The 26,566-nt window shown below is 48.1% G+C and overlaps 1 protein-coding gene and 1 long non-coding RNA gene across 10 annotated transcripts in view; one reads left to right on the top strand and one right to left on the bottom strand.

The window, feature by feature from the left end:
- DENND1A (DENN domain containing 1A) overlaps nucleotides 1-26,566 on the top strand; it is a 514,179-nt gene that overhangs the window by 362,472 nt on the left and 125,141 nt on the right. The gene's annotated exons all lie outside the window — the stretch shown is intronic.
- Nucleotides 13,274-19,854, bottom strand: LOC142472406 (uncharacterized). The gene is made up of 5 exons (XR_012789683.1): nucleotides 19,702-19,854; nucleotides 15,042-15,183; nucleotides 14,499-14,617; nucleotides 14,257-14,303; nucleotides 13,274-13,860 (listed from the first exon to the last, which is right to left on the bottom strand). It is a non-coding gene; the product is annotated as an uncharacterized LOC142472406 (long non-coding RNA).

Genomic DNA, 26,566 nt, shown 5'->3' with positions numbered 1-26,566 from the left:
CCCACTATAACTTATTTAATGTGTTGTTGACATTTACAAAGCGGCGATACGTCTTTATATATGCAACATATACTAACACCTGTGCCCACATCTTCCCTTCACTTTGCTGCGTCTGTTGGACGGTACATTTACAGTGAAACCAAGACTAATGTCCACGGTGAAAAGTTTTCAGCCTTCAACGCAAAGAATCTGTCACAATTGTCACACATTTACACGGCAGGGAAAGGAATGTCACCCTGCACCGTCCTACCTTTTTCCCAAACAGCTTCTTTCTAAGTATAACAATATTAGCAGTAATAAAAAATAACGACAGGAGTATCGTCCCTTTACATACTATCTCAAATCCCGTACTATTAATTGGCTGTCAGGTCGTGAAAAGCGAAAGGATTAACATGCTTGATCGTAGCGCAGTGTTCGGAGACTGAAGTTTGATCCTGATGTCCCCAGCCGCTTTACTTAATGCAATTACAGATCTGCATCCAGGACATCTGAGTGGATTGCATTTCATTAAAATGATTGGAGCGGACAGCATTAAGCTGCTTTCAGGGCTCTCTTTGACAGCTAATTACTCGAATGAAGCTTGTACACTGATAAAGAACAATAGAGCACTTGTCTGAAACACTGAGGGGTCTTTTCACAGGAACTCAGTCGGCTCTGCCCCAAACCCACACAACTGTAGAAGGTTTCCGCAGTGACATTTTCTGCTTGGTATCAGGAGGAGATTCACACCCCGGCTACATATTTAGTGAAAGTGCAAATCCCTGATGGGGGAAGGTTCAGTCAGACACAGCACGGATCAGGTTCTGATATCTTGTATTGTCCAAAACGAGCATTCTCTGCGGAGGTGACATCCAGCGCCCAAGAAAAGTCTCCTCTTCACAAGGCAATTAATGAAGATGCAAAGGAATATACTGGCTACCCGTTCCCTTTCATGCACAGTCAACATAGCGCGGCTGCTTTTCTCCGTCACAGAATACTCGCCTGTACAAATACGTATTTATATATTACATTGAGAGTAAGCATCAAGTTTATAAGAACGTACACGAAACATTGTTTTTTTTGTTTCTTTATACTGTAAAGTAACTGCTTTTTGTAGTTTGTCATTAGAAATACAGAAGCTGAAGAAGGTACTTCAGGTTTTTTTCATCATAGTGATGAGGATAAAAGCATTATTTGGGACGGAGGAAACGGGTGATGTTGTGAATTTGAAGATATGAAGTTCTCTGTGCTGGTCTCATCTGTCTGAAAACCTGTGATATTGTTCAGCAAGAAAGCTCCAAGCTACCCTACTGGGCCACTGGAAAGACAGAAAGGCTTTATTTACCAACTCTAAAAATGATTAAACATATTGTCGCATTTACTTATAATTTCCTATTGGTTGCTTTGCAGAGAAGTTGAGGGATTTGTGTTGGATTTTCACAAATACTTCAACCCCCCCCTACACACACTCGCGCACACACACACAATTTACGATGTCCGATCCCTCAGCCAGGGGCCTGTCACAATGAAAGGCAGAGCAGCTTACAAATACCCTGCCCCCTGCAAACTTCCAGCAGGACTTTCCTGACTCAACACATCTCCTTGCCGCGAGCCTGCTCCTTATTTCACGCTTAACAGATGAGTTGAAGCATATAACTCTGCCCTGGAAAACTCTGATTCTTTCATAACCTGATTGTTTGTGGTCAATTCCTGCAGGGCAATTGCCTCCCTTTGCAGACGCATACAGATCCATTGTGATATGCAATATATCCCTATGTCCACATTGCATAAGCAGCCGCTTCCGGGCTGATCCCACGGCTAGGAGAATTCCCTTGAGTTTGAGGAGATGCGCCCTAAGTATCATCCCTTGAGTTTGAGGAGATGCGCCCTAAGTATCATCCCTTGAGTTTGAGGAGATGCGCCCTAAGTATCATCCCTTGAGTTTGAGGAGACGGCGTGTGGTGAACGTGCTGATCCAGGCAGAGACGCTTTAAGTATCATCCCTTGAATTTGAGGAGACGGCGTGTGGTGAACGTGCTGATCCAGGCAGAGACGCCCTAAGTATCATCCCTTGAGTTTGAGGAGACGGCGTGTGGTGAATGTGCTGATCCAGGCAGAGACGCCCTAAGTATCATCCCTTGAGTTTGATGAGATGGTGTGTGGTGAACGTGCTGATCCAGGCAGAGACGCCCTAAGTATCATCCCTTGAGTTTGAGGAGACGGCGTGTGGTGGACGTGCTGATCCAGGCAGAGAAGCCTTGAGTTTGAGGAGACGCGTGTGGTGAACGTGCTGATCCAGGCAGAGACGCCCTAAGTATCATCCCTTGAGTTTGATGAGATGGTGTGTGGTGAACGTGCTGATCCAGGCAGAGACGCCTTGAGTTTGAGGAGACGCGTGTGGTGAATGGGCTGATCCAGGCAGAGACGCCCTAAGTATCATCCCTTGAGTTTGAGGAGACGGGGTGTGGTGAACGTGCTGATCCTGGCAGAGAAGCCTTGAGTTTGAAGAGACGCGTGTGGTGAACGTGCTGATCCAGGCAGAGACGCCCTAAGTATCATACCTTGAGTTTGAGGAGACGGCGTGTGGTGGACGTGCTGATCCAGGCAGAGACGCCCTAAGTATCATCCCTTGAGTTTGAGGAGACGGCGTGTGGTGAACGTGCTGATCCAGGCAGAAACGCCCTAAGTATCATCCCTTGAGTTTGAGGAGACGGCGTGGGGTGGACGTGCTGATCCAGGCAGAGATGCCCTAAGTATCATCCCTTGAGTTTGAGGAGACGGCGTGTGGTGAACGTGCTGATCCAGGCAGAGAAGTCTTGAGTTTGAGGAGACGGCGTGTGGTGGACGTGCTGATCCAGGCAGAGACGCCCTAAGTATCATCCCTTGAGTTTGAGGAGACGGCGTGGGGTGGACGTGCTGATCGAGGCAGAGACGCCCTAAGTATCATTCTGCTCTATCTCTTAGAGGCCCCCTCACTAAACTCTGAGATTTCCAATGCAAAGTTGCCTGAAACTACTTGCAATTTGACGCAATAAATATCTGTTGCCTCTCGAGCAAAAGCCCAAATGTGCCTATCTGAGGGGGAAGAGGCTCCTGACTTTCCAGGCGACATGCAATCTTGGCGCTTAATGAATAAGCTGGTGACTATGTAATTATGGAAGTCCACCTCATTTGCATAGAAAATGTGCACATCGCACACAATTGCACAACCGGTAATAAATTGCCTAATAAATAAATGAAGAAGCCGTTTCTGCACAGTTTGGACATGCGATAACCGCTTAAAGAATAAGGTGAAGATGTAAGGAATGCCATGATCGCAGGCTAAGTAATAGACCCCTAAGTGTCGTGGCTCACGTTGGTTTTTGTTTTCTTGTAAGTTGCTTTGTTAATGTTGTGTGCTTTGATACTGAATAGATACACTGGGTAACCTGTGCGCACACAGTCTGAGGCCGCCTGCGTGAGAGGGGGGACTCGCCATTTCCTGGCACATAAATGGAACTGGCGCCAGCTGAGAGTGGCTGGTGTTGTGTCCTGCAGGCACTTCCGAGCCAGCCGGGGTGTACGCGGCCTGCATTAATTAGCTGCCAACATTTTACAGCTACGTTGACCCCTTCATTGCCAGAAGGGCCTTCAACGCACCGTGCAGTGTATGCAGTTTGGCTGATAAATAGGCAGAAAAAGAGGGATTTGGTTCGATCTTCCAGAGAATCGTCACTATAATAAGGGGCTTTGCTTCAACTTGGCCTTACTTTTACAGACGTTCTATGGGACAATAGGAGCGGTTATATGGAGTAATAGGAGTTATAGGGAGCAGTTATATGGAGTAATAGGAGTTATAGGGAGCAGTTATATAGAGTAATATGAGTTATAGGGAGCAGTGATATGGAGTAATAGGAGTTATAGGGAGCAGTTATATGGAGTAATAGGAGTTATAAGGAGCAGTTATATAGAGTAATAGGAGTTATAGGGAGCAGTTATATGGAATAATAGGAGTTATAAGGAGCAGTTATATGGAGTAATGGGAGTTATAGGGAGCAGTTATATGGAGTAATGGGAGTTATAGGGAGCAGTTATATGGAGTAATGGGAGTTATAGGGAGCAGTTATATGGAGTAATGGGAGTTATAGGGAGCAGTTATATGGAGTAACTAGCTGAGAGACCCGGCGTTGCCCGTGAGTGAAATTTCCCGCTAGGAAAAGGTGGGGGGAGGGACAATGGACAGGAGATGGGGTGGGGGGAGGGACAGTGGACAGGAGGAGGGGAGGGACGGGGACAGTGGACAGGAGGGGACGGGGACAGTGGACAGGAGAGGGTGACAGTGGACAGGAGGGGGGGCAGTGGACAGTGGACAGGAGGGGGGGACAGTGGACAGGAGGGGGGGACAGTGGACAGGAGGGGGGGACAGTGGACAGGAGGGGGGGACAGTGGACAGGAGGGGGGACAGTGGACAGGAGGGGGGGACAGTGGACAGGAGGGGGGGACAGTGGACAGGAGGGGGGGACAGTGGACAGGAGGGGGGGGACAGTGGACAGGAGGGGGGGGGACAGTGGACAGGAGGGGGTATAGTGGACAGGGGGGGGTGACAGTGGACAGGAGGGGGGGAGAGTGGACAGGAGGGGGGGGAAGTGGACAGGAGGGGACAGTGGACAGGAGGGGACGGGGACAGTGGACAGGAGGGGACGGGGACAGTGGACAGGAGGGGACGGGACAGTGGACAGGAGGGGACGACGACAGTGGACAGGAGGGGACGACGACAGTGGACAGGAGGGGACGACGACAGTGGACAGGAGGGGACGACGACAGTGGACAGGAGGGGGACGACGACAGTGGACAGGAGGGGGACGACGACAGTGGACAGGAGGGGGACGACGACAGTGGACAGGAGGGGGACGACGACAGTGGACAGGAGGGGGACGACGACAGTGGACAGGAGTGGGACGACGACAGTGGACAGGAGGGGGACGACGACAGTGGACAGGAGGGGGACGCGGAGGCAGGGAGGGGGGGAGTGAAAGGCAGGGGGAGTGAGCGCCGGGGAGGGAGGTGAGTGTGATGGGGGGGGGGGTGTGAAGAGAGGTGTGTGCGTGTGTGTATACCCGGCGTTGGCCGGAGGTAGGGGGGGCGTCAAAGGCTGGGGGGCGTCAAAGGCAGAGGGAGGGGGGGCGTCAAAGGCAAGGGGGGGGCGCCGTCAAAGGCAAGGTGGGTGCGTCAAAGGCATGGATTCCTCCCCCTGCATTTCCTCACCTGCCAGCATGCCACGCTCCTCGGGCTGCCACTGGTTGTCTCCCCCCTCGTGGCCTCCGCCGACTCCCAGTGGCACAAAGGAGGTATTAACTCCCTGCCGCCCTCCTCCTGCTCCTCGGGATGTTGAGCCTTAGAGAGCGTGCTGGGGGAGGTGGGTGAAGTGGGGGGGGTGAGGTGGGTGAAGTGGGGGGGGTGAGGTGGGTGAAGTGGGGGGGGGTGAGGTGGGTGAAGCGGGGGGGTGAGGTGGGGGAGCGACACACACGCGACACCTACCTCTACTTCTGGGTGACGCCATCTTCTCAATTGGATGGCGCGAGGGAGGAAGGGGGTCATGCCGGTGAAGGGAGGTGAGTGTGATGGGGGGGAGGAGGAGAGGTGTGTGTGTATACCCGGCGTTGGCCGGAGGCAGGGGGGGGCCTCAAAGGCAGGGGGGTGCGTCAAAGGCAGGGGGGGCGTCAAAGGCAGGGGGGGGCGTCAAAGGCAGGGGGGGCGTCAAAGGCAGGGGGGGGGCGTCAAAGGCAGGGGGGGGCGTCAAAGGCAGGGGGGGGGGCGTCAAAGGCAGGGGGGGGGCGTCAAAGGCGGGGGGGGCGTCAAAGGCAGGGGGGCGTCAAAGGCAGGGGGGGCGTCAAAGGCAGGGGGGGCGTCAAAGGCAGGGGGGGCGTCAAAGGCAGGGGGGGGGTCAAAGGCAGGGGGGGGCGTCAAAGGCAGGGGGGGGCGTCAAAGGCAGGGGGGGGCGTCAAAGGCAGGGGGGGGCGTCAAAGGCAGGGGGGGGCGTCAAAGGCAGGGGGGGTGCGTCAAAGGCAGGGGGGGGGGCGTTGCGTGAAAGTCAGGGAGGGGGGGTTGCGTGAAAGTCAGGGAGGGGGGGTTGCGTGAAAGTCAGGGAGGGGGGGTTGCGTGAAAGGCAGGGAGGGGAGGGGGGTTGCGTGAAAGGCAGGGAGGGGGGGGTTGCGTGAAAGGCAGTGAGGGGGGGGGGTTGCGTGAAAGGCAGGGAGGGGGGGGTTGCGTGAAAGGCAGGGAGGGGAGGGGGGTTGCGTGAAAGGCAGGGAGGGGGGGGTTGCGTGAAGGGCAGGGAGGGGGGGGTTGCGTGAAGGGCAGGGAGGGGGGGGTTGCGTGAAGGGCAGGGAGGGGGGGTTGCGTGAAAGGCACGGAGGGGGGGTTGCGTGAAAGGCAGGGGGGGTTGCGTGAAAGGCAGGGAGGGGGGGAGGTTGCATGAAAGGCAGGATGGGGGGGGAGGTTGCATGAAAGGCAGGGAGGGGGGGGAGGTTGCATGAAAGGCAGGGAGGGGGGGGAGGTTGCATGAAAGGCAGGGAGGGGGGGAGGTTGCATGAAAGGCAGGGAGGGGGGGAGGTTGCATGAAAGGCAGGGGGGAGGTTGCATGAAAGGCAGGGGGGGGAGGTTGCATGAAAGGCAGGGGGGGGAGGTTGCATGAAAGGCAGGGGGGGGAGGTTGCATGAAAGGCAGGGGGGGGGAGGTTGCATGAAAGGCAGGGGGGGGGAGGTTGCATGAAAGGCAGGGGGGGGGGAGGTTGCATGAAAGGCAGGGGGGGGGAGGTTGCATGAAAGGCAGGGGGGGGGGGAGGTTGCATGAAAGGCAGGGGGGGGGGGAGGTTGCATGAAAGGCAGGGGGGGGGGGAGGTTGCATGAAAGGCAGGGGGGGGGGAGGTTGCATGAAAGGCAGGGGGGGGGAGGTTGCATGAAAGGCAGGGGGGGGGGGGAGGTTGCATGAAAGGCAGGGGGGGGGGGGAGGTTGCATGAAAGGCAGGGATCCCTCCCCCTGCGTTTCCTCACCTGGCAGCCTGGCGCGCTCCTCCTCGGGCTACCAGTCTGTCTCTCCCCACTCCTGGCCTCCTCCGGCTCCCGGTGGCATAGAGGAGGTAGTGCGCGGCACCACCTCCCTGACGCTCTCCTCCTCCACCTCGTGCTCCTCGGCGGTGTCCGTTGTCGGGGATGGTGAGGCGGGTAAGCGGCGTGTGTGAAGGGGGGTAGCGGCGTGTGTGTGGGGGTGATCCTGAGAGAGCGTGCTCTGGGGGTTGGGGGGAAGTGGGAGAGCGCCGGGGAGCGGGCTCGCGGCGGAGGCGCACGCATCTCCCCTCCCTGTGGCTGCAGGGAGAGGTGGAGAGAGCCGGAGGAGCGATCTCGGGGATGGGGAGCGTGCTTTGGCGGGGGGCCAAGAGCCCACCCCCCTCAGAGCCGTGTGGGGGCTGGAGCTGTCGGCAGTGAATGCGGCCGTTAAGTAACGGAGCGGCGGTGAAGGGCGGTAAGTAGCGGCCAGTAAGTAGCAGAGCAGTGTTGGGCAAGTAAGTGGTGGTGCTGGAGCGGTGGCGTGGCCGTGAAGTCGTCCATTGCGTATTGGGCGGGAAGGAGCGGAGCGGGCGGGAAGGAGCGGAGCGGGGGGAAAGTGTGATTTGGTGGTCGGGTAAGAGGGGGGGAGGGGGGAGGGAGGGAGGGGAGGGGGGCTGGAATAAAATAATGTAAATGAAATGTAGATGTTGTAAGTGTGTGTGGCGGCCATTTTTTAAATTAAATTAAGAGTGCGTAGGTGAAGGCTGCCGGTCATTTGTTAATGTTAAACACACATATTGTGAATGCGGACATTTAATAATGTAAATTAAATGTAGTATTGCGGCGATTTAATAAAGTTAAGTAATAAAATAATGTTATTAAGGGAAATAATGTAACATTGGCAAAGCGGGACATTGTATAATGTCAATGTAAGGTACATGTTGTAAGTTCGTGTGGCGGCCATTTTAGAAAGTAAATAAAGAGTGCGTAGGTGAAGGTACGGGCAGGCATTGTTGTAATAAAAATGTAAAGTGCGTAGTGATGCACGCCATTGTTTTGATATATATTTATATTTGAATATATGTGTTTTTAGTAAGGCAGTCTTGATGGTGCGTGGGAGTGTCGTCGTGTGTGTACGGAGGCCATATGGGCGGCCATGTGCACAGGGACTGTCGGCCGGCGACTGCGGAGAGAGAATGGCGTTTGAATGTGCGCGGCTATAGGGAGTGCGGTTGTTCCGGCGGTTAGTCCGGGCATGTGCATATGAAGGAGGCCATATGGCCGGCCATGTGCACAGGGAGTGTCGCGGTTGAATGTGTGCGGCTATAGGGAGTGCGCTTCGTCCGTTGTGCCTACAATTCTGGCTACAGGGGAGTAAGCATGAGTGTCAGCTACAGGGGAGTAAGCATGAGTGTCAGCTACAGGGGAGTAAGCATGAGTGTCAGCTACAGGGGAGTAAGCATGAGTGTCAGCTACAGGGGAGTAAGCATGAGTGTCAGCTATGGGATGACAGTGTGTACACAGGGGTGACAGCATGACTGAGATGTGGGATGACGTGTGTGTGTGTGTGTGTGTGTGTGTGTGTGTGTGTGTGTGTGTGTGTGTGTGTGTGTGTGTGTGTGTGGTGTGACTGCAAGTGTGTGAGAGTGAAGGAGGTGATGTCACAGTGGGGCGTACCTCTTGGCCAATGAGAGTCACGGACCAATCAGATTCACCGCAGATAGCACTAACCTCACTAACCATTCGATTTTATATATTAAGATAGGAGTTATAGGGAGGAGTTATAGGGAGTAATAGGAGTTATAAGGAGCAGTTATATGGAGTAATAGGAGTTACAGGAAGCAGTTATATGGAGTAATAGGAGTTATATGGAGCGCTTATATGGGGTTATAGGAGGAGTTATACAAGGAGCGATTATATGGGGTAATAGGAGGAGTTATAGGGAGGGGTAATAGGAGGACTTATAGGGAGCGGTTATATGGAGTAATAGGAGGAGTTAGGGATCGGTTATATGGGGTAATAGGAGGTGTTATAGGGAGCGGTTATATGGAGTAATAGGAGTTATAGGGAGCAGTTATATGGAGTAATAGGAGTTACAGGAAGCAGTTATATGGAGTAATAGGAGTTATAGGGAGCGGTTATATGGGGTAATAGGAGGAGTTATAGGGAGCGGTTATATGGGGTAATAGGAGGAGTTATAGGGAGCGGTTATATGGGGTAATAGGAGGAGTTATAGGGAGCGGTTATATGGAGTAATAGGAGTTATAAGGAGCCATTATATGGACCAATAGGAGTGGTTCTATGAAGCAATAGGAGTGGTTATATGGGGTAATAGGAGAAGATATAGGGAGAGGTTATATGGGGTAATAGGAGTTATAGGGAGCGCTTATATGGAGCATTAAGAGGAATTACAGGGAGGTTATATGGAATAATAGGAGTTATAAGGAGCCGTTATATGAACTAAAAGGAGTGGTTATGGGGAGCGTTTATATGAAGCAATAGGAGGAGTTATAAGGGGTAATAGGAGGAGTTATCGGGAGGGGTTATATGGGTTAATAGGAGGAGTTATCGGGAGGGATTATATGGGGTAATAGGAGGAGTTATAGAAAGCGGTAATATGGGGTAATAGGAGGAGTTATAGGGAGGGGGTATATGGGGTAATAGGAAGGTTTATAGGGAGCGGTTATATGGAGTAATGTGTGAAGTTATAGGGAGCAGTTATATGGGGTAATAGGGAACAGTTATATGGAGTAATGGGAGGAGTTATAGGGAGAGGTTATATGGGGTAATTGGAGTTATAGGGAGCTCTAATATGGAGCATTAAGAAGAGTTACAGGGAGGTTATATGGAATAATAGGAGTTATAAGAAGCCGTTATATAAACTAATAGGAGTAGTTATGGGGAACTTTATATGAAGCAATAGGAGGAGTTATAGGGAGAGGTTATATGGGTTAATAGGAGGAGTTATAGGGAGCGGTTATATGGGTTAATAGGAGGAGTTATAGGGAGCGGTTATATGGGTTAATAGGAGTTATAGGGAGAGGTTATATGGGTTAATAGGAGGAGTTATAGGGAGCGGTTATATGGGTTAATAGGAGGAGTTATAAGGAGCGGTTTTATGGGGTAATAGGAGGAGTTATGGGGAGCAGTTATATGGGTTACTGGAGGAGTTATAGGGTGCGGTTATATGGGGTAATTGGAGTTATGGGGAGCGGTTATATGGGGTAATAGGAGGAGTTATGGGGAGCAGTTATATTGAGTTATAGAGAGGGATTATATGGGGTAATAGGAGAGTTTATAGAGCGCGGTTATATGGAGTAATAGGCGGAGTTATCGTGAGCGGTTATATGGAGTAATAGGAAGGTTTATAGGATGGTCAGGCAGCCGGGTCAGGATTGGAGAGAGTAGAATGGTCAGGTACTTGCTGAGGTCTGAGGTAGGAGCCGGTAGAATGGTCAGTGTCCGTTTAGCCGTGGTCAGGGGTTGGAGCCAGTAGGAGTGTAAAGGTCCGTAAACCGTGGTCGGGATTGGAGAGATGCGGAAGGTCAGAGGTAAGCCGGGTCGGTAAACCAGAAGTGCGGAGTCCAAAGTAAAACTGGGTCAGTACACAGGAGATCAATCTGAAACAAGGCAACTGAGACAAGGAACCAGGAAGTGGGAGAACAACGCTAACTGGGACTATGCTCAGCCAAAGTGCAAGTGGCACAGCTGAGCATAAATGGGAGAACATGACCAATCAGAGACTGGGGCACTGATAGGAGGAAAGACATAGGAGACAGGTGGGCATAATAACAAGAGTTGACACGTAGCTTGGGAGCAGAGCACACGCCGCGCGATGTTGAAGCGCTTCGCAAGCGGTGGGCGGAGCCAGACTCCGCGATGTCAGAAAAGCTCCTGCGGGAGCGCGTGCGTGCCGTAAGGACAGCGGGGTTGCGCGAGACATCAGGTAAGGAGGGAGTGCGCCTTGGGGATGCGCTCCCGATTCCTTACAGGTGTGGGACATGTTATGTGTAAGGTGGTGTATATTTGGGATCCTGTTCTCAGATCACTGCGTTGAGATGCTGGACATGTTATGTGTAAGGTGGTGTATATTTTGGATCCTGCTCTCAGATCACTGTGTTGAGGTGCGGTACATGTTATGTGTAAGGTAGTGTATTTTTGGGATCCTGTTCTAGAACACTGTGTTGAGGTGTGGGATGTGTAAGTCGGTGTATATTTGGGATCCTGTTCTAGAACACTGTGTTGAGGTGTGGGATGTGTAAGGCGGTGTATATTTGGCATCCTGTTCTAGAACACTGTGTTGAGGTGTGGGATGTATAAGGTGGTGTATATTTGGGGATCCGGTTCTCAGATCACTGTGTTGAGATGCTGGACATGTTATGTGTAAGGCGGTGTATATTTGATAAAGAGCGAACGCTTAAAACGCGTAGGTGGGGGCCTCCTGCCTGTGTATGCTGTTTTTTCCATGATTTAATAAATTAGCTTTTTTTTCACTTTGGGAACGCTCTTGTTTCTTGATCATTTATCCAGTCTGGATGTAGTGCTGTGTCCTTTTTGCTCCTGTTTGTGTATTTGAGGATCCGGTTCTCAGAACACTGTGTTGAGGTGCTGGACATGTTATGTGTATATTTGGGGATCCGGTTCTCTGATCACTGTGTTGAGGTGCTGGACATGCTCTCATTTAGATGATTTAACCGACTTCCCTGTCAATTTAAACATCACAAAGATCTGTCCATATTTTTCTTATCACAGTAGTGATAGTGATGACGCAGACACAGTGACGTCACAGATGCGTCCGAAACGCTAGGTTTCAGCTACCACCGGCAAATGTTTTTTGCTCTGTGATAAAGCGTGATATTAAGCCAGCTAAACTATGATGTGGGCCCCAGAGGCAGCCACTAGTGAGAGTCAGGATACTCCTATAAGTACATCTAGCTTAGACTCAGTCATCAGTTTCTTATACTTATTGTGCTTACTATAACAACACTGCTGTCCGGCCTTCCTGTCTCTCACCTGTCTCCCCTACAATCTACCCTAAACGCTGCTGCCAGAATCACTCTACTCTTTCCTAAATCTGTCTCAGCGTCTCCCCTGCTGAAACATTGTGGTACATTGAAATATCTCTGTGATATAGAGATTTCTTCTCAGTATTGTGGGACCCGATTTAGGTCCTAGTCCGACATCAAGCGTCGTATTAGGTTTTAAAGGTATAAATTCTAGTATTCTCTCTTTCGTTAATAATTCACATTAAAATATTATATTATTATTTAATTAGTAGAGGTAGAATGCTCACAATTGCTTATTTTTTTTTTTTTTTTTTTAATAAAATGTTTCACCAGGAAGTAACACATTGAGGTTTACCTCTCGTTCTCAAGTATGTCCTGGGCATAGAGTTAAGATAACAAATAATACATGGTTACAATACACAGTTACATAAGTGAACAGGGTATACATTATACAAGACATTGCACACACAGTTAGAGATAATATATATTATAGGTGTACAGTATGTAACAGTTACAGACCAGATTAAAATGCGAGACAGCTTTAGTTTTGAAAGAACTTAGACTGGGGGTGGCTGTGAGAGTCTCCGGTAGATTGTTCCAGTTTTGGGGTACACATTAAGAGAAGGAGGAGCGGCCAGATACTTTGCTGAACCATGGGACTATGAAAAGTCTTTTGGAGTCAGATCTCAGATGATAGTGCTGCATGTGGTAGGGGTGAGGAGCTTGTTCAGATAGACGGTAGCTTGCCCAGAAAGTATTTAAAGGCAAGACAGAAGAGATGAACTTTGCGCCTAGACTCGAGTGATGGGCAATCTAGTTCTTTGAGCATTTCGCAGTAATGTGTGTTGTAGTTGCATTGGAGAACAAAACGGCATATTGAATTGTAAAGGGTATCAAGTTTGCTAAGGTGTGTTTGGGGTGCTGTGCCATATACTATGCCCCCATATTCAAGGCAATCTTCAGCTTGTGTGAAACATCTCAGCTGATCCCCCGTGTCCACAGTGTTCCTCTGCGGAGTTCCTCCGCCTTCTCCCCCTGCTCCGTATCGAGTTACTCGGATGATTGTAAACCACACTGGCTACTGGTATGAATATACAGTGGGAAAGGTCAATGAAGTATACTCACGACCACAGTCCTTGTCCATTCCATTTTTTGTATGCCTCAATCCCAAGAAGTAGAAGTATTAGGAAAAGGGTAAGGTTTGAGCACTGCAAAAAGCTGGGCTGGAGGCGGGTAAAATATAATTATTTAATGGGCATCTTTAGTGCTTTGATATTGTTATTAGATTTCTTTGTGTCAATTTTATTATTGTATATTTTATTTTTGTGTATTAAATTGCATTGTATTTACATATTTGCATGTTTAGCTATAGTGTCGTTTTTTCCACAGCTTCCATTTATATATATATATGTTTTAATTAGCAGATTAGATTGAACAGGCTATTTATAGGGAGAGACAGGGAAGAACAACATTACTCCTGTAGAAGCTTTGCGAAGCGAAATGCGTAGGGTTTATTCCCTGGACTTCTGCCGTATCTCCGAGAGCACAGAGGGAACCGCATCAGCACCGCGTCACGGCCTCACAAGTGCCGTCCCGTTTTCTGACATCATCAGGTGGAGACGAGGAGTTAAAGATGGAGACCACGTTACAGAGCCAACACTACGTCCAGTGTCTGTTTGCTGAACCTTTGTGCCGGGATTTGTCCCACCTGCCTGTTTCCTTTATTTGCGGATAAACCTTTTTTTACAGTACTATGTCCTGCTTTTGAATTTAGTGTGATAACATCAGAAGAATTGGTGTTACACAGAGTAACTTGCCTGCACATCCCCATCTCCAGAGGAGTTATATGCCTAAAACATAAGCGGAAAATCTGAGTATATTACTGATACACGGCAGTGTTCCTTCATATCACAGATATACTACACCATGATGGCGTCGTCCTTTCACTGACTGACTTACTGTAGGTTATTTCTTTGGATATACTGTATATATGTATGTGTATATATAATAAATATAAATGAATGGGTTCGAAAGCAAACAAAAAGGTCTGTGACATCATCACACAGGGGAAGAAATGGAAATGGCGGTGGGCCAGACAGATCGCAAGATGAAATGACAATAGTTGGACAAAGATGGAACTTGACTGGATTCCAAAAGAGATTAAAAGACCAAGACGATGACCAAAACTAAGATGGGAGAATGCAATGAGAAAATGTGTTGGAGAAGAGAGGCTGTAACCGCAGTACCTGGTAGATCCTTGGGAATGCTTCAACCAGAAGTGGGACGCCATGTTCTGAAAATGATATATAAATATAATCAAGTAATAGCAGAATCCTGTGTGTCATAATGTCAGGCCAAGGGACGCAGGACCCTGGCTCTCTATAGCATACTGGGCCAATTTTGGCTGCTCTTTTGTTGGCTCCTGTTGGGTGTTAAGGTGCCAGACGCTCAATGGGCTCTCTCTTGAACTATGTACTCGACCACTCACCTAAAAGCTGTGTTTGCAGCACTGTGGCTTTAAGGGAATTTTCTGATTTGTTTCGGTGCTCAGGTGCTCCAGAAACTCTCAGCAACATCACCCAGGAGCCACTCAGCGGCTGTTATGTGCTGGAGATTACAGAGTTTAATGATTAGATCCTACAAGATGCAGCTGATGCCAGACTCTACCCCCTTTACACCTAATTAGCCTCATTAATGAGCTCTCCTATGCTCCACAGAGAGGGCTTCCTTCTTGGAATAAGAGGCAGAAATACCTCACACAGGTAGGCTCTGCTGAAACCTTTAATTAATGCCCCACACCTGCAAAGCCTTGTGACTCCGGTTGCCTTAGTGATGGTGCAGGATTGAAATTGAGATTGTTTACAATGGCCGTGTTAGAAGATCTTAACTCGTTGAAAGCCCTGCGAGACCTCTCGTCTTTCATGTACATTTCCTTCAAAAAATGAATCTTTTATCCAACATTTCTTACAAAGAAAAAGCACAATAATGCATGAGAGGGGGAAATAATCTTTCTTCCAGGCTGTTTACTTACCAGCAAATGTGCTTTAGTGGGTCTCTCTTGTAATATTATTTCCTATTTTATGAGCCGCTCAAGTCCTCGGCACACGTGCAGTTTGTGTCAGAAAGCCGTTATCTGCTGAACGTCCGGCCTTCACATGGTGACAAAGCATCATCTGTTTAAGAAACAACAGATTTATAATGCTGAATGCCACGTGCTGCCCCCTAAAATCCAGTGATTTCTTGCTTAAAACTTTCTCCAGTCTGTCTTTCATATTTACTTTAAGCAACAAACTAGGGTTGCCAGGTGTCCAGTATTGAACTGGACTGTCCTGTATTTGGACACTCTGTCAAGTAAAAAATGAGAGATAATACTAGACATGTATGTGTATACCGGTATTACCTCTCTGGACGTGTATGTGTATACCGGTATTACCTCTCTGGGCGTGTATGTGTATACCGGTATTACCTCTCTGGACGTGTATGTGTATACCGGTATTACCTCTCTGGACGTGTATGTGTATACCGGCATTACCTCTCTGGGCGTGTATGTGTATAATAATATTACCTCTCTGGGTGTATATGTGTATACCGGTATTACCTCTCTGGGCGTGTGTGTGTATACCGGTATTACCTCTCTGGGCGTGTATGTGTATACCGGTATTACCTCTCTGGGCGTGTATGTGTATACCGGTATTACCTCTCTGGGCGTGTATGTGTATCCCGGTATTACCTCTATGGGCGTGTATGTGTATACCGGTATTACCTCTCTGGGCGTCTATGTGTATACCGGTATTACCTCTCTGGGCGTGTATGTGTATACCGCATTACCTCTCTGGGCGTGTATGTGTATACCGGTATTACCTCTCTGGGCGTGTATGTGTATACTGGTATTACCTCTCTGGGCATGTATGTGTATACCGGTATTACCTCTATGGGCGTGTATGTGTATACCGGTATTACCTCTCTGGCCGTGTATGTGTATACCGGTATTACCTCTCTGGGTGTGTATGTGTATACCGGTATTACCTCTCTGGGCGTGTATATGTATACCGGTATTACCTCTCTGGGCGTGTATGTGTATACCGCATTACCTCTCTGGGCGTGTATGTGTATACCGGTATTACCTCTCTGGGCGTGTATGTGTATACTGGTATTACCTCTCTGGGCGTGTATGTGTATACCGGTATTACCTCTCTGGGCGTGTATATGTATACCGGTATTACCTATCTGGGCGTGTATATGTATACCGCTTTTACCTCTGGGCGTTTTTGTGTATACCGGTGTTACCTCTCTGGGTGTGTATGCGTGTACCGGTATTACCTCTCTGGGCGTGTATGTGTATACCGGTATTACCTCTCTGGGCGTTCTATGAAGTAAAGGAGGAGTAATAGGAGTTTTATTGAGTAATATGAATTATTAGGAGAGGTTATATGGAGCAATTGTTTGAGTTATAGGGAGCAGTTATATGGGGTAATAGGAAGAGATTATAGAGAGTAATAGGAGGAGTTATAGGTAGAGGTTATATGGAGTGGTTATAGGGAGTTGTTATATGGGGTAATAGGAGGAGTTATAGGGAGCGGTTATAACAGGTAATAGGTGTTATAGGGAGTGGTTATATGGGGTAATAGGAGGAGTTATAGGGGGCGTTATTTGGGGTAATAGGAGGAGTTTTAGGGAGGGGTAATAGGAGGAATTATAGGGGGCGTTATTTGGGGTAATGGGAGGGGTAATAGGAGGAATTATGGGCGGCTTTATTTGGAGTAATAGGAGGGGTTATAGGGAGGGGTAATAGGAGGAATTATAGGGGGCGTTATTTGGGGTAATAGGAGGAGTTGTAGGGAGGGGTAAAAGGAAGAATTATAGGGGGCGTTATTTGGGGTAATAGGAGGAGTTATAGGGAGGGGTAATTGGAGGAATTATAGGGGGCGTTATTTGGGATAATAGGAGGAGTTATAGGGAACGGGTATATGGGGTTATAGGGGGCGTTTTTTGGGGTAATGGGAGGAGTTATAGGGAGGGGTAATAGGAGGAATTATAGGGGGCGTTATTTGGGGTAATAGGAGGAGTTATAGGTGGCGTTATTTGAGATAATAGGAGGAGTTATAGGGAGCGGGTATATGTGGTTATAGAGGGCGTTATTTGGGGTAATAGGAGGAGTTATTAGGAGGAATTATAGGAGGCGTTATTTGGGATAATAGGAGGAGTTATAGGGAGCGGGTATATGGGGCTATAGGGGGCGTTATTTGGGGTAATGGGAGGAGTTATAGGGAGGGGTAATAGGAGGAATTATAGGTGGCATTATTTGGGGTAATAGGAGGAGTTATAGGGGGCGGGTATATGGGGTTATAGGGGGCGTTATTTGGGGTAATAGGAGGAGTTATAGGGAGGGGTAATAGGAGGAATTATAGGGGGCGGTATTTGGGATAATAGGAGGAGTTATAGGGAGCAGTTATATGGTGTTATGGAGCCCTTGTGTGCCAGAGTTTGTGACATGGTAGCTGTGTCAGGGGACCCTGAGTTTCTGTGCGATATTTAAATAAGTGGTCACAAATAATAGAAGTGCAGGTTACATGATCCGGGTTATGTAGATAAGTTGATTAAAAAAAACGGTTAAATATTTGTAAGACGAGATTCCCTGAAGTGCGGGGAGCGCCCATTTCCCATACCTCCTCGCGGGAATCACGTGCAGGACGCCCTGTTAAATCACAAACGTCAAGTGGCACAAACCCTTTTAACTGGGAAGCGCGAACAAATATGAAGCGGAGGAAATCCAAGTGGGGTTTCTATTAAACGTATTTATGTTACGGTGTTAAAACATCCCAGGAGTCCGCTCAGCACAGGAGGGGTTAATGACATAGATGGACGAGTGGGAAGAATCGAGTGCGACGGGGATCCCAATGACAATGAATGTTCTTATGTTTGTGATAGAAAAGGCCCTCTCTCCCCTCCCCCCCCCCATCCTCCATAAGACCCCCGGGACACAAGTGCCGGTGTGGCGTGGGCAGACGGGCATGGAGATGATGGGTGAGGGCGCACGGCTCTGGAGGGCAGTGAACTTGGCATTTTCTGTCCCTGCAAACGGAGTCGCCCATCTGGTCCCTGTCAGATTGTGTTAGCAGTGCATCTGGACCCAAGCCCCAGAGTTTGAGCTCCGAGCTGGTCATGTGACGGTCTCCACGACAACAGGAGGCGCGGTGTGAACGCAGAGCGCCCGGCCAGATGCTGCTCTGTACGTGTTGTCTAATTAAACACCCTCTATCCCTGTACAGCGCTGACCATGAGGCCGGAGCTGCACTGCTTCAATACAGAGAGCGCCAAGTGTGAGGGTCTAAACATGGCCTGTCCAACAGCATGGAGATACGGATATCGCGGCCATTGTTTCTTCTCGCTGGCGAGTTGCGGCGGGACAGCGGGAGCACACGGCAGTGTAATAGCATTGGCTGCATGCGAAGATGGGGCAGGCTACCTCGCTATTGCACCCACTGGCAGGAGTAATAACGCCTGATACATCTGCATATTTCCCTCACATAAGATGGGGGGGAGTGGAAAGTCTGTGCCTGTAAGATGGGGGGGTGGGGTCATAGGGGGGTGTATGTGACTGTAAGATGGGGGTGTGGGGTGGTCCCTATGCTTGTGAGAAGGGGGAGTCTGTGCCTGTAAGATTGGGGGGTTGAGGGGGAAGGGGTCTGTGCCAGTAAGATGGGGGGGGGGGTCTTTTCCTGTGATTGAAGGGGGGTGCATTTAAAATGGGGGGGGGGGTCTTTTCCTGTTTCTTTTTCTGTTAGAGAAATCTCATATTTGTGGGATGATTTAAAGATGACTTTGTATGTAGGATGGCAGTGCTAGTTTAGGGATTTCAAATGGCTCCTAAAAATGCAATGTGTAAGCATGTATATATTGTCTGTGTGTTACTGCATAGGGGTCACAGGGAGGATGTTGGTTTCCTGCGCTTCCTTCCCAGTGCTTTTTGGTACATGTTTTTTATAGCAGCTAAAATAGCCAGTGACTCCCACGTACTATGAAATGGTCATTAAAGTGGCAGTATAGCCTAGGAAACTGATCCAATTCTTCCTTATATAATTAGAAGGACTAATGCGAGTCTCACAGCCCCCTCCTAAAATCTTACACTGAGTGAGAGGCACAGAGAGGTCTTCTTTCAGCCTGAGCCATACGTGTACATGTGCCCACTATACCTGCCCGTACATATGTACACTATACTGTTACAGGTCCCTTCTGATGGTCCATAACAAGCTGTTAAGGAGCTGAATTCTCTTATACAGTGGTAAATGTTAATAGGAAATGTAAGGTTTAGAAGTGGGGCTGTGCACCTTTAAGAAAGAGGGTGTAATCCCAAGCAGCCGAAGAATGGAAAAGGATGCAATTAGGCAAAGGAAAGTGTGCCTCATGTACTGGAGAGAGGTGTAAGCGTGAGTGTGAACATGGGGTGATTAGGTGATAAAGGGGTCAGATTCCAGGCGCCAGCAGCAGAGAGAAGTGAACGCAGGGTGAGGAGCCGAGATCTGAACTAAAAAGGGTGATAATATTATGCGTTTAAGAAGAGGATTAAAACAGAAAGGTGATAATAGACTGAAACATAAAAAAAAATAGAATCAGAACCAGTGTGTACAGAAAGATCGTCTTTTAGTTCGAGACAAATGTCACTTTTGATGTAGGAGTATACAGAACTCTACCTTTTGGTTGCTGCATTCAACTGCTTCTAAAAATCCTCCAGAGACCAGATGAAAGCCCCATTTTACGTCTTTGAAGATTTAATACCAGCGCTGAGGGGGTTAAGTGATTGCGGATTCTCTTTCGTGCGCGTGTGTGGGTTCTTTTTCCTGAATTCTTTTCCCTGGGGAGGCAGGGATGTATGAGAATTAATCTCTTGAAATAGGGACCCAAAGGTCTTTGCTGGGATTTGCAACCGGAAGTTATTTTATATATATATATATATATATATATATATATATATATATATATATATATATATATATACATACATACATACATACATACACACACACAGCGCAACCCCCTTATAACGCTGTGCTTGGGGACCAAAGAATCAAATTGCGCTATAAGCGGTTCGCGTTAGAAATAATGTACAATTGTGTGCCTTGTACAATAAAGTATTTAAGATACCAATACAGTAATCGTGTTGTAAAGTATTCATAAACACAAAAATTGGGAGCCACGCTTGCACCGCGTTATAAGCAGATTCGCGTTGTAACGGGGTTGAGCTGTGTGTATATATATATATATATATATATATATATATATATACCCTGGCTGTGCTCAAAGCTGTGACCATGCAGCAAGCTTAAGCCTATAGGGAACCATGTTAAAAATGGTTTTTGAAGCAAAAGTGGCACGGTGTGCTCATTTGCATGTCATTTCCCAGAATCCCTTGCTGCAGTGGAAGTGCTGTGTGCTGGGTGATAATGGGGAAAGGCGGGGTTGCAGACCTGCCTAAGACATGCAGATAAGCATACAGTTGTATTTATATATATATATATATATATATATATATATATATATATATATATATATATATATATGTATATATGTCCGGAAATAATTGGACACTGATACAAGTTTTGTTATTTCGGGTGTGTACCAAAATAAAATTAAAGTTACAGTTAAATAATGAATATGGGATTAAAGTGCAGTCTATTAGCTTTCATTTTGAGGGTATTCACATCCAAATTGGAAGAAGGGTTTAGGAATTACATCTCTTTAATATGTAGCCCCCTCTATTTCAAGGGACCAAAGTAATTGGACAATTGACTCAAAAGCTGTTTCATGGACAGGTGTGGGCTATTCCTTCATTATTTCATCATCAATTAAGCAGGTAAAAGGCCTGGAGTTAATTCCAGGTGTGGCATTCACATTTGGAAGCTGTTGCTGTGAACCCACAACATGCATTCAAAGGAGCTCTCAATGCAAGTGAAACAGGGCATCCTTAGGCTGAAAAAAAAAAAAAAAAAAAAAAAAATAATCCATCAGAGAGATAGCAGGAACATTAGGAGTGGCCAAATCACCAGTTTGGTACATTCTGAGAAAAAAAGAACGCACTGGTGAGCTCTGCAACACAAAAAGGCCTGGACGTCCACGGAAGACTACAGTGGTGGATGATCGTAGGATCCTTTCCATCGTAAAGAAAAAACCCTTCACAACATCGTGCCAAGTGAAGAACACTCTCCAGGAGGTAGGCATATCATTATCCAAGTCTACCATAAAGAGAAGACTTCACGAGAGCAAATACAGAGGGTTCACTACAAGGTGCAAACCATTCATAAGCCTCAAGAATAGAAAGGCCAGATTAGATTTTGCCAAACAATATCTAAAAAAGCAAGCCCAGTTCTGGAACAGCATTCTTTGGACAGATGAAACTAAGATCTACCTGTACCAGAATGATGGGAAGAAAAAAGTATGGAGAAGGCTTGGAACAGCTCATGATCCGAAGCATACCACATCATCTGTAAAACACGGTGGAGGCAGTGTGATGGCATTGGCAGGCATGGCTTACAATGGCACTGGGTCACTAGTGTTTATTGATGATGTGACAGGTGACAGAAGCAGCCGGATGAATTCTGAAGTGTGTAGGGATATATTGTCTGCTCAGATTCAGCCAAATTCAGCGAAGTTGATTGGACGGCGCTTCACTTTACAGATGGACAATGACCCAAAACATACTGCGAAAGCAACCCAGGAGTTTTTTAAGGCAAAGAAGTGGAATATTCTGCAATGGCCAAATCAATCACCTGATCTCAACCCGATCGAGTATGCATTTCACTTGCTGAAGACAAAACTTAAGGCAGAAAGACTCACGAACAAACAACAACTGAAGACAGCTGCAGTAAAGGCCTGGCAAAGCATCACAAAGGAGGAAACCCAGCGTTTGGTGATGTCCATGCGTTCCAGACTTCAAGCAGTCATTGCCTGCAAAGGATTCTCGACAAAGTATTAAAAATCAACATTTTATTTATGATAGTGTTAATTTGTCCAATTATATTTGAGCCCCTGAAATAAGGGGACTGTGTATGAAAATGGTTGCAATTCCTAAACGTTTCATATGATATTTTTGTTCAAACCCTTGAATTAAAGCTGAAAGTCTGCACTTCTATTGCATCTCGGTTGTTTCATTTCAAATCCTTTGTGGTGGCGTACAGAGCAAAAATTATGAAAATTGTGTCGGTGTCCAATTATTTCCGCACCTAACTGTATATATATATCAAATGGAAATATTACTGTATGCTCATTTGCATGTTTTAGACAGGTCTGCAACCCCGCCTTTCACCATTATCACCCAGCACACAGCACTTCCACTGCAGCAAGGGATTCTGGGAAATATGTGTGTGTGTGTGTGTTTGTGTGTGTGTGTATATATATATATATATATAATTATTATTATACTGTACACCTGCACACATATCATTTTTTACATTTGCTATCACCAAGATCTGTATTTAAAAGCAACATAAGATGCAGCACACCCACAATGTAATCTTCTCATGAGCTGCTCACCAGAGATTTAGATGGTTAAAGCATGCACTTCCCGCCAGGGTCCCTTCCCCCAAAGCCTGCCCACAATGGTCCCTTCCCCCCTCTAATGCCTTCCAGCCAGGGTCCCTTTCCATCCTCTAAATGCCTTCCCACCACGGTCCCTTCCCCTCTACCACCTTCCCTCCAGGGTCCCTTCCCTCTAACCCCTTCCTCCAGGGTCCCTTCCCCTCTAACCCCTTCCCCCTGTAACACCTTCCCGCCAGCGTCCCTTCCCACCAGGGTCCCTTCCCCCTCTAACGCCTTCCCACCAGCGTCCCTTCCCACCAGGGTCCCTTCCCCCTCTAACGCCTTCCCACCAGCGTCCCTTCCCACCAGGGTCCCTTCCCCCTCTAACGCCTTCCCACCAGCGTCCCTTCCCACCAGGGTCCCTTCCCCCTCTAACGCCTTCCCACCAGGGTCCCTTCCCCTTTAACACCTTCCTGCCAGGGTCCCTTCCCCTTTAACCCCTGGAACTCCTTCCCGCCAGGTTCCCTTCCCCATGTAATGCCTTCCCACCAGCGTCCCTTCCCCTCTAACCCCTTTCCCCTGTAACGCCTTCCCGCCAGGTTCCCTCTAACGCCTTCCCACCAAGCTGGAACAGGAAATAACACAGGTAACACAACAATTACAAATCCCGACAATAACATGATAAACAGAGAGGGAGTCACAGAGGTATGCAAGTACTCCACTCAGCACTGGTATATCCTGGGCTCCCTCCTTACTCCTCTACCCCGTCTCACCCCAACTTGCAATATCAGGTCCCCCCCCCCCCCACACTTGTTAGGCATTCATGTTGCCCAGGGGCCCCAGGGCCTTGCTTGATATATCCTGTGTGCATTGTATATACATACTGTATAGAAACCTCTTTCCTGTTCTCCCTGTAAATTTGACATGGTTTCCTGGTCTCCTGTTTCACCTCGGTTAAGTGCGGGTGCTTGTCCTCTCCCTGGGGGTGTGTGTCATTATTTCCTGCTAATTCCCGGAGCGTGTCTGCTCATCAGCTCGACATCTCTCTAGCCTGGCTAATCTCTGCAGGCTCCAACCCCCCTACCATCCATTCTGCTTCCTACACCAGGGAATCCAGGTGCGACAGCAGAGCAGCGGGGTCTTACCCCACTGCTAGGACACGTATGCTGCAATATATAGCAGTGCTGTACAGCTCTAGGAACACGTCAAGTTTTGTCTCCCAGAGGACTTTGTCAGTGAAGAGGGTTCTGAGTCTGCTCTTATACTATAAATATAGCAGAAACGTTTTCCCACCAATGTAACAAGGACTAAAGTCTCCTTCAAACCAGTATAGTTATCTATAGTGAAGACCTTTCCCCACTTATCTAGTGAAATCCCCCGTCTCCTGGCTGAGAGAAAGTGACGCAGTGAGTCTTTTCCTTGGCTATGTTCATCTTCACCAATTGGAGCTAAGTAATGGGTGGGCTGCGCTCCGTTTTTACGCTCATCCTTAGAAAGCGTTACAGTGGTTTGTTTTGGCGTTTCGCTGCACATTCTTTGTTTTGATTTTCCTCTCGTAATTCTGCATCTCTCTCAGCTTTCATTAAACCGGCTCTTTATTAGAAGGCTACATTGCTCCCCCGCGGCCTGTATCTTTTATTACAAATTTATTTTCTCCACCATTGTGCCAACATCTGCTGGTGAAATGTTCTGCAACAGTTCATTAAACCGGCCTACGGTCCCAAACTAGCTTATACTTATAAGAACGATCAGACATAGGAGTCATCCAACTCTATTACAAACATTTTCCATGGAGTTGTAATTTATTTCTCGCCTCCGGTTTTATCTTCAACTCTTATGCTGAAATCTGCAATAGCGCCGATCCGCAGGGAACCACCCGTAATCAATATGGCTATCCATGCATAGCGCCGATCCGCACGGAAATACTCATTGTAATCAATGTGGCTATCCATGCATAGCGCCGATCCGCACGGAAATACTCATTGTAATCAATGTGGCTATCCATGCATAGCGCCGATCCGCACGGAAATACTCATTGTAATCAATGTGGCTATCCATGCATAGCGCCGATCCGCACGGAAATACTCATTGTAATCAATGTGGCTGTCCATGCATAGCGCCGATCCACACGGAAATACTCAGTGTAATCAATGTGGCTATCCATGCATAGCGCCGATCCGCACGGAAATACTCATTGTAATCAATGTGGCTATCCATGCATAGCGCCGATCCGCACGGAAATACTCATTGTAATCAATGTGGCTATCCATGCATAGCGCCGATCCGCACGGAAATACTCATTGTAATCAATGTGGCTGTCCATGCATAGCGCCGATCCGCACGGAAATACTCATTGTAATCAATGTGGCTGTCCATGCATAGCGCCGATCCGCACGGAAATACTCAGTGTAATCAATGTGGCTATCCATGCATAGCGCCGATCCGCACGGAAATACTCATTGTAATCAATGTGGCTATCCATGCATAGCGCCGATCCGCACGGAAATCCTCCTTGTAATCAATGTGGCTGTCCATGCATAGCGCCGATCCGCAGGGAAATACTCATTGTAATCAATGTGGCTATCCATGCATAGCGCCGATCCGCACGGAAATACTCATTGTAATCAATGTGGCTATCCATGCATAGCGCCTATCCGCACGGAAATACTCATTGTAATCAATGTGGCTGTCCATGCATAGCGCCGATCCGCACGGAAATACTCATTGTAATCAATGTGGCTGTCCATGCATAGCGCCGATCCGCACGGAAATACTCATTGTAATCAATGTGGCTATCCATGCATAGCACCGATCCGCACGGAAATACTCATTGTAATCAATGTGGCTGTCCATGCATAGCGCCGATCCGCACGGAAATACTCATTGTAATCAATGTGGCTGTCCATGCATAGCGCCAATCCGCAGGGAAATACTCATTGTAATAATGTGGCTGTCCATGCATAGCGCCGATCCGCACGGAAATACTCATTGTAATCAATGTGGCTGTCCATGCATAGCGCCGATCCGCACGGAAATCCTCCTTGTAATCAATGTGGCTGTCCATGCATAGCGCCGATCCGCACGGAAATACTCATTGTAATCAATGTGGCTGTCCATGCATAGCGCCGATCCGCACGGAAATACTCATTGTAATCAATGTGGCTGTCCATGCATAGCGCTGATCCGCACGAAAATACTCGTTGTAATCAATGTGGCTGTCCATGCATAGCGCCGATCCGCACGAAAATACTCGTAATCAATGTGGCTGTCCATGCATAGCGCCGATCCGCAGGGAAATACTCGTAATCAATGTGGCTGTCCATGCATAGCGCCGATCCGCACGAAAATACTCGTTGTAATCAATGTGGCTGTCCATGCATTGCGCCGATCCGCACGAAAATACTCGTTGTAATCAATGTGGCTGTCCATGCATAGCGCCGATCCGCACGAAAATACTCATTGTAATCAATGTGGCTGTCCATGCATAGCGCCGATCCGCACGAAAATACTCATTGTAATCAATGTGGCTGTCCATGCATAGCGCCGATCCGCACGAAAATACTCATTGTAATCAATGTGGCTGTCCATGCATAGCGCCGATCCGCAGGGAAATACTCGTAATCAATGTGGCTGTCCATGCATAGCGCCGATCCGCACGAAAATACTCGTTGTAATCAATGTGGCTGTCCATGCATAGCGCCGATCCGCAGGGAAATACTCGTAATCAATGTGGCTGTCCATGCATAGCGCCGATCCGCACGAAAATACTCGTTGTAATCAATGTGGCTGTCCATGCATTGCGCCGATCCGCACGAAAATACTCGTTGTAATCAATGTGGCTGTCCATGCATAGCGCCGATCCGCACGAAAATACTCATTGTAATCAATGTGGCTGTCCATGCATAGCGCCGATCCGCAGGGAAATACTCGTAATCAATGTGGCTGTCCATGCATAGCGCCGATCCGCACGAAAATACTCGTAATCAATGTGGCTATCCATGCATAGCGCCGATCCGCAGGGAAATACTCATTGTAATCAATGTG

The sequence above is a fragment of the Ascaphus truei genome, chromosome 21 (assembly GCF_040206685.1).
Source record: "Ascaphus truei isolate aAscTru1 chromosome 21, aAscTru1.hap1, whole genome shotgun sequence".
NCBI lineage: Eukaryota > Metazoa > Chordata > Amphibia > Anura > Ascaphidae > Ascaphus > Ascaphus truei.
The sequence above is the reverse complement of the archived record's forward strand: the minus strand, read 5'-3'. Positions and strand labels throughout refer to the sequence as shown.